Below are 8,487 nucleotides of genomic sequence, written 5' to 3' on the forward strand. Positions count from 1 at the left end.
GACAAACCTGTGCTCAGGAATGCTAGTTGTCCACAGGCAAAGGAGATTCACAAATAGGCTGAAAAGTGAATTGGAGGAGGCCTGAAAGCCAAGACGTGGCTGAAAACGAATGGGAAGAAGGAGTGACGGCAGAAGAAAAGCTGGATTCTAAGGCCAAGGGCAGGCAAGCCAAAGCTATTGAACTAGGCTCAGCTGGGAAGGAGCAGAGTACATATTAGGGAAGCAGAGATGCCATACCTGCCTCCTGGAGGGAGGAACTCTACATTTGACCACTTGGAAAATTTCAGTATACTACCCATGGGTGGTTTTTTGTTTTTGTTTTTTTTGAGATTTTATTTATTCATGAGAGACCCAAAGAGAGCCAGAGACATAGGCAGAGGGAGAAGCAGGCTCCATACAGGGAGCCCGATGTGGCCCTCGATCCTGGGACTCCAGGATCACACCCTGAGCCGAAGGCAGACGCTCCACTGCTGAGCCACCCAGGCATCTCCTACCCATGGGTTTTTGAGAAACATGGCCTGTCATTGCTTCTTTTCCTACATTGGAATTAATATCTGTCATTCTTAAGATATTAATAACAAATACTGATTTCTGTTTTTTTAGTTTTTATAGAAACATGCATACTTTTTTCCTCTGTTATTTTTTAATTTTTCCCCATTTAAAAAAATTTACTTAAATTCAGTTAATTAACATGTAGTGTATTATTAGTTTCAGAGATAGAGTTCGTGATTCATCAATTTTACATAACACCCGGTGCTCATTACATCATCTGCCCTCTTAAAATGTCTGTCACCAAGTTACCCCATCCCTCCACCCCATTCCCCTCCAGCAACTCCCAGTTTGTTCCTTATTATTAAGAGTTTCTCATGGTTTGTCTCCCTCACTGATTTCATCTGGTTTTATTTTTCCCTCCCTTCTGCTATGCTCTTCTGTTTTGTTTCTTAAATTCCACATGAATGAAATGATAATTGTCTTTCTTTGATTGACTTATTTTGCTTGGCATAATACACTCTGGTTCATCCATGTCATTGCAAAGATTTCATTTTTTTGATGGCCAAATCATATTCCATTGTGTATATCATCTTTATCCATCGATCTGTCAAAGGACATCTAGGCTCTTTCCATAGTTTGGCTATATGATGGCCAAATCATATTCCATTGTGTATATCATCTTTATCCATTCATCTGTCAAAGGACATCTAGGCTCTTTCCATAATTTGGCTATATGGACATTGCTGCTATTAACCGTAGGGTACAGGTGCCCCTTCAGATCACAACATTTGTATCTTTAGGGTAAATATCTAGTAGTGCAATTAATTGCTGGGTCATAGGGTAACTCTATTCTCAACTTTTTGAGGAACCTCCATACTGTTTTCCAGAATGGCTGGTATCAGCTTGCATTTCCACCAACAGTGTAAGAGGGTTCCCCTTTCTCTACATCCTTGCCAACATCTGTCATCTCCTGACTTGTAATTTTAGCCATTCTGACTGGTGTGAGGTGGTATCTCATTTTTTTAAATTTGTATTTCCCTGATGCTGAATGATGTGAACATTTCTTCATGTGTCTTAGCTAGTGTGCCTTCTTTGGAGAAATGTCTGTTCAAGTCTTCTACCCATTTCTTGACTTGATTGTTTCTTGATTGTTGAGTTTGATAAATTCTTTATAGATTTTGAATACTAGCCCTATATCTGATAAGACATTTGCAAATACCTTCTCCCATTCTGTAGGTTGCCTTTCAGTTTTGTTGACTGTTTTGTTGGCTGTGCAAAAGCTTTTTATCTTGTTGAAATCCCAATAGTTTATTTTTGCCTTTGTTTCCCATGCCTTTGGAGACGTGTCTAGAAGAAGTTGCTGTGGCTAAGGTTGCCATTTTGAGTCTGTTTTTATGTATGGTGTAAGACAATAATCCAGTTTCATTGTTTTGCATGTGGCTGTCTAATTCTCCCAACACCATTTGTTGAAGAGACTTTTTTTTTTTTTCCATTGGATATTCTTCCTGCTTTGTCAAAGATTAGTTGACCATAGAGTTGAGGATCCATTTCTGGGTTCTCTGTTCTTTCTGTTCAAATGATCTGTTTTTGTGCCAGTACCATACTGTCTTGATGATTACAGCTTTGTAATAGAGCTTGAGGTCCAGAATTGTGATGCCACCAGTTTTGGTTTTCTTTTTCAACATTCTTTTGGCTATTCGAGGGCTTTTCTGTTCCAAACAAATTTTAGGATTATTTGTTCCAGCTCTGAAAAATGTTGATTTTTAAGAAAACACTATTTGTTCTTCCAATCAATGAGCATCGAATGTTTTTCCATTTCTTTGTGTCTTCCTCAATTTCTTTCATGCGTGTTTTATAGTTTTCTGAGTACAGATCCTTTGCCTTTTTGGTTAGATTTATTCCTAGGTATCTTATGGGTTTTGTTGCAATTATAAATGGGATTGACTCCTTAATTTCTCTTTCTTCTGTCATATTGTTAGTGTATAGAAATGCAACTGATTTCTGTGCATTGATTTTATATCCTGCCACTTTGCTGAATTCCTGTATGAGTTCTAGTAATTGTGGTGTGGAGTCTTTCAGGTTTTCCGCATAGTATCATGTCATCTGTGAAGAATGAGTTTGACTACTTCTTTGCCAATTTGAATGCCTTTATTTCTGTTTGTTGTCTGATTGCTGAGGTTAAGACTTCTAGTACTATATTGAACAACAGTGGTGAGAGTGGACATACCTGTCATGTTCCTGACCTTAGGGGAAATGCTCTCAGTTTTCCCTCATTCAGAATGATATTTGCTGTGGGCTTTTCACAGATGGCTTTTATGATATTGAGGTATGTCCCCTCTATCCCTACACTTCAAAGAGTTTTAATAAAGGAAGGATGCTGCACTTTGTCCAGTGCTTTTTCTGTATCTGTTGAGAGGATCATATGATTCTTGTCCTTTCTTTTATTAATGTAGTGTATTACATTGGTTGATTTGCAGATTTTGAACCACCTTGCATCCCAGGAATAAATCGCACTTGGTCATGTGCTGTTGGATCCTATTGGCTAGTATCTTGGTGAGAATTTTTACATCCATGTTTCATCAGGGATATTGGTCTGTAATTCATTTTGATGGGGTCTTTGTCTGGTTTGGGGATCAAGGTAATGCTGACCTCATAGAAAGAGTTTGGAAGTTTTCCTTCCATTTCTATTTTTGAAACAGCTTCAGAAGAATAGGTATTAATTCTTCTTTAACTGTTTGGTAGAATTCCCCTAGGAAGCCATCCAGCCCTGGACTCTTGTTTGTTGGGAGCTTTTTAATTACTGCTTCAACTTCCTTGCTGCTTATAGGTCTGTTCAGGTTTTCTATTTCTTCCTGTTTCAGTTTTGGTAGTTTATAAATTTCTAGGAATGCATCCATTTCTTCCAGATTGCCTAATTTGTTGGCATATAGCTACTCATAATATGTACTTACAATTTTTTTCCTTGGTGTTGGTTGTGATCTCTCCTCTTTTATTTATGATTTTATTTATTTGAGTTCTTTCTCTTTTCTTTTTGATAAGTCTGGCCAGGGGTTTATTGATCTTATTAATTCTTTCCAGCTCCTAGTTTCATTGATCTGTTCTCCTGTTTTTTTTTTGGTTTCTATTTCATTGATTTCTGCTTTAATCTTTATTTATTCTCTTCTCCTGCTAGATTTAGGCTTTATTTGCTGTTCTTTCTTCAGCTCCTTTAGGTGTAAGGTTAGGTTGTGTAGTTGAGACCTTTCTTGTTTCTTGAGAAAGGCTTGTATTGCTATATACTTCCCTTTTAGGACCACCTTTGCTGCATCCCAAAGGTTTTGAACAGTTGTTTTCATTTTCATTTGTTTCCATGAATTTAATTATTTAATTTCCTGATTGACTCATTCATTCTTTAGTAGGATGCTCTTTAGCCTCCACATATTTTAGTTCTTTCCAAATTTCCTCTTGTGATTGAATTCAAGTTTCAAAGCATTGTGGCCTGAAAATATGCAGGGAATGATCCCAGGTTTTTGGTATTGGTCGAGCCTGATTTGTGACCCAGTATGTGATTTATTCTGGAGAATGTTCCATGTACACTCGAGAAGAATGTGTATTCTGTTGCTCTAGGATGGAATGCTCTGAATATATTTATTACGTCCATCTGGTCCAGTGTGTCCTTCAAATCCCTTGTTTCCATATTGATCTTCTGCTTAGATTATCTGTCCATTGCTGTGAGTGGGGTGCTAAAGTCCCCTACTATTATTATTATCAATGTGTTTCTTTAACTTGTTATTAATTGGTTTATATAATTGGCTGCTCCATGTCAGGGGAATAAATATTTACAATTGTAGATTTTCTTGATTGATAGACCCTATAATTATGATATCCTCATCTCTTATTACAGTTTTTGGTATAAAATCTAAGTTGTCTGATACAAGGATTGCCACCCCAGCTCTCTTTTGATGTCTGTTAGCATGGTAAATCCTTCTCCACCCCCTCACTTCAATCTGGACATGTCTTTGGGTCTAAAATGAGCCTCTAGTAGTCAGTCAATGGGTCTTGCTTTGTTATTCAATCTAATAACCCTGTGTCTTTTGATTGAGGCATTTAGTCCATTTACGTTCAGAGTAACTACTGAAAGATATGAACTGAGTGCCATTGTATTACCTGTACAGTCCCTGTTTCTGCAAATTGTTCCTTTCTGGTCTATGTTACTTTTGGGCTCTCTCTTTGATTAAAGGATATTTAATATTTCTTTCAGGGCTAGTTCAGTGATCACAATTTTTTTTTTTCAGTGATCACAAATTCTTTTAATTTCTGTTTGTCCTAGAAACTTTTTATCTTTCTTCTGTTCTGAATGGCAGCCTTGCTGGATAAAGTATTCTTGGCTGCATATTTTCTTCTCATTTAGCAATCTGAATATATCATGCTAGTTGTTTCTGGCCTGCCGGGTCTCTGTAGATAGATCTTCTGCCAGTCTTATATTTCTCCCCATGTAGGTTAAGGACCTCTTGTCCTGAGCTGCTTTCAGGATTTTTCTTTGTCTCTGAAATTTGCAAGTTTCACTATTATATATTGAGTTATCAACCTATTTTTATTGATTTTGAGGGGGATTCTTGGTGCCTCTTGGGCTTAAATGCCTGTTTATTTCCCCAGATTAGGGAAGTTCTCAGCAATAATTTGTTCAAATATACTTTCTACTCTCCCTCCTTTCCTCTCCTTTTGGGATGCCAGTTATTCTAATACTGTTTCACTCAGATGGTATCACTTATCTCTCAAATTCTCCCTTCATGATCCAGTAGTTGTTTATCTCTTTCTCAGCTTCTTTATTCTCCATCATTTTGTCTTCAGTATCACTAAGTCTTGCCTCTGCTTCATTTATTCTACTAGCAGTTAGAGCCTCCCTTTTTGATTGCATCTAATTGATAGCCGTTTTTATTTTGACTGGATTAGATTTTAGTTCTTTTATTTCTCCAGAAAGGGATTCTCTATGCTTTTTTCAAGCCCAGCTAGTACCTTTATAATTGTTATTCTGAACTCTAGTTCTGACATCTTGCTTATATCCATGCTGATTAGGTTCCTGGCAGTCAGTACTGCTTCTTGTTTTCTTTTTTGAGGTGAGTTTTTCCATCTTGTCATTCTGTCCAGAGAAGAATAGATGAACAAGAGAACAAAATACTAAAATAGCAACAACTCCAGACAAATATACACTAAACAAATCAGAGGCAACCAGAAACAAAAAGGAAAAAGGAAAAGAGAATGTAATCAGGTGAACAGAACAGAGCAATACACTAGATATCTTGGGTGTATTTTGGTCTGTTTGTTAGAAGAAATTAGATCCCAAAATTGTAAAGAAAGAAAAACATATATATAATATAATAAAATTAAATATAATGAAAGGATAGAATATAGCTGTAAAAATGAAAATTAAAAAAGACTTGAAAGAGTTGAGGGGCACCTGGGTGGCTTAGTAGTTGAGCATCTGCCTTTGGCTCAGGTGGTGATCCTGGGGTCCTGGGATTGAGTCCCACATTGGGCTCCCTACAGGGAGCCTGCTTCTCCCTCTGCCTGTGTCTCTGCCTCTCTCTCTGTCTCTCATGAATAAATAAGTTAAATTTTTTTTTAAAGATTTGAAAACATAAGAAATGAGTTGAAAAGGAAAAAATTAAAATTTAAAGACTAAAGAAAAAAATTTTTTTAAATTAAAAATAAAGACTAAGAATCATGAGAAAAAAACCCATGAATTCTATATACTATTTTCTCCTAGCGCTGGAGTTTTGCATTTCTCAGTGATTGGTAAACTTGGTCTTAGCCAGTGTTCTTGCTGATCATCTGGGTGGGGGGGCCTATTGTACTGATTCTCAGGTGTCTTTGCTTTGGGCTGATCGGTACTGTACTTTCCCCAGGGGCCAGGCAAAATCAGCTCCAGATTGTTCTATGTGGCTTTTGTTCCCTGAAGGCCTTCTGAGCAGCTTTAGAGGAGGAGAGGAAAAATGGTGGCCTCATGATCTCTGGTCCCGAAGATGAAGGCTCAGGGCCCCACTCCTCAGTGTGGTCTCAGGGAAAAGCAGTCTATCACTCCTGTCTCCCTGGTCTCCGACTACACTCCGTGTTCCCTCAGCTTGTGACTGAGAGATTCTATCTGAGGCACACAACCCTGCTTTGAGTCTCCAAACCCTGCAGAGTCCTGTGGCGACACCCACACCATTGCTGGGGGGAACAGGAGTCTTGCTGGTTCTGCCACTTGCTGGGTCCCTGCTTGGTGACTGGTGGCCCAGCCATGCCTTGGTTCCCAATTTATGGTAATCTCAAACTGAGAGCCCACTCTTCCAATGCCTGGGAACCCTGTGGCACTTAGGCAACCCTGGGGTGCCTGCGACCACTGTCCCACCTAGAATTCTTCACCACCTAGCACCTTTCAGGCAGGGATGTCCCTCAGCACAGAAGACTTCCAAATGTTCCAATTTTGTGCTCCACTGCTCTATCACATTCTGGTAGCCAGCTGCCAGAGGCTCCCTCCCCCACGGTCTGTCTTCCCATGTGTCTCCTCAGATTCACTTCTCTGCACCTCCTACTTTGCAGAACGTGGTTGCTTTTCTATTTGTTGAGTTGCAGCAATTCTTAGATCTGTGGTTGAGTTTTCAGGTGTTCAGGATGGTTTGATAACTGTATTAGCTGAATTCCTGGGACCAGAGGAAACTAGGGTCTCCTATTCCTTCATTATCTTCCTCCCTCCACAAATGAATATTGTTAATGATATGTTTTTTAAAAATCAAGTTCCAGAGACAATCTGGGGCATATTGAAATTGATATTGCATATGTGTGTGTTTAAAACTTACACATAATTTGGGGCAATTGGGTAGCTCAGTTAAGCATCTGCCTTCAGTTCAGGTCATGATCCCAGGGTCCTGGGATAGAGCCCTGCATCAGGCTCCCTGCTCAGCAGAGGGTCTGCTTCTCCCTCTCCATCTGCCTCCCCTCCAGCTCATGCTTTCTCTTGCTCTCTCTCAAATAAATCTTTTTTTTTAATTACACATAGTTCATATAAAAGTGCAAAAATAAATAGGCCTTTATTTTTAAATGTTTTTAAATAAGTATATCTTTAAAAAAGAATAATACCCAAATTATGTTAAGAAAGAGAACATTCCATTAATTTAGATTGTCTTCTCTGACCACACCCTGTTTCTTTCCTCAAAAAGAGGTAACCATTAAATTGAATTTTGGTTTAAACCACTAAATAATTTGTTGTTTCTTTTCACATGTTTTTGTGTATGTGTGTGACATTTAAGACTTTACTTTTTAAGAAAGACTATGTATTTAAAGACTTATTTATTTATTTATTTATTTATTTATTTATTTATATGATAGACATAAAGAGAGAGCGAGAGAGGGAGAGAGAGAGAAAGAGAGAGAGGCAGAGACACCGGCGGAGGGAGAAGCAGGCTCCATGCCGGGAGCCTGACACGGGACTCGATCCTGGGACTCCCAAGATCAAGCCCTGGGCCAAAGGCAGGCGCTAAACCACTGAGCCACCCAGGGATCCCCCAAGACTTACTTATTTAGAGCAGTTTTAGGTTCATGCAGAACTGAGGGAAAGATACAGAGGTTTCTTATCATCCTCTGCCCCCACACATGGAATAGCCTCATCCATTATCAACATCCCCCAGCAGGGCAGTTTGTTACAATTGATGCACTTACATTTTTTTTAAGATTTTACTTATTTATTCATGAGAGACACAGAAGGGCAGAGACATAGGCAGAGGGAGAAGCAGGCTCCCTGAGGTGAGCCTGATGCAGGACTCCATCCCAGGACCCAGGGATCACGACCTGAGCCAAAGGCAGACAGACGCTCAACTCCTGAGCCATCCAGGCACCCTGATGCACCTACATTAACACATCATAATTACCTAAAGTCCGTAGTTTTCTTTAGGGTTCACTTTTGGTGTTGTACACTCAGTGGTTCTGGACAAATGTATAATGACATGAATCCATCTTTATTGTATAGATTGTTTTCAC

This window comes from Canis lupus, chromosome 23 (assembly GCF_011100685.1).
Source record: "Canis lupus familiaris isolate Mischka breed German Shepherd chromosome 23, alternate assembly UU_Cfam_GSD_1.0, whole genome shotgun sequence".
NCBI classification, from domain to species: Eukaryota; Metazoa; Chordata; class Mammalia; order Carnivora; family Canidae; genus Canis; species Canis lupus.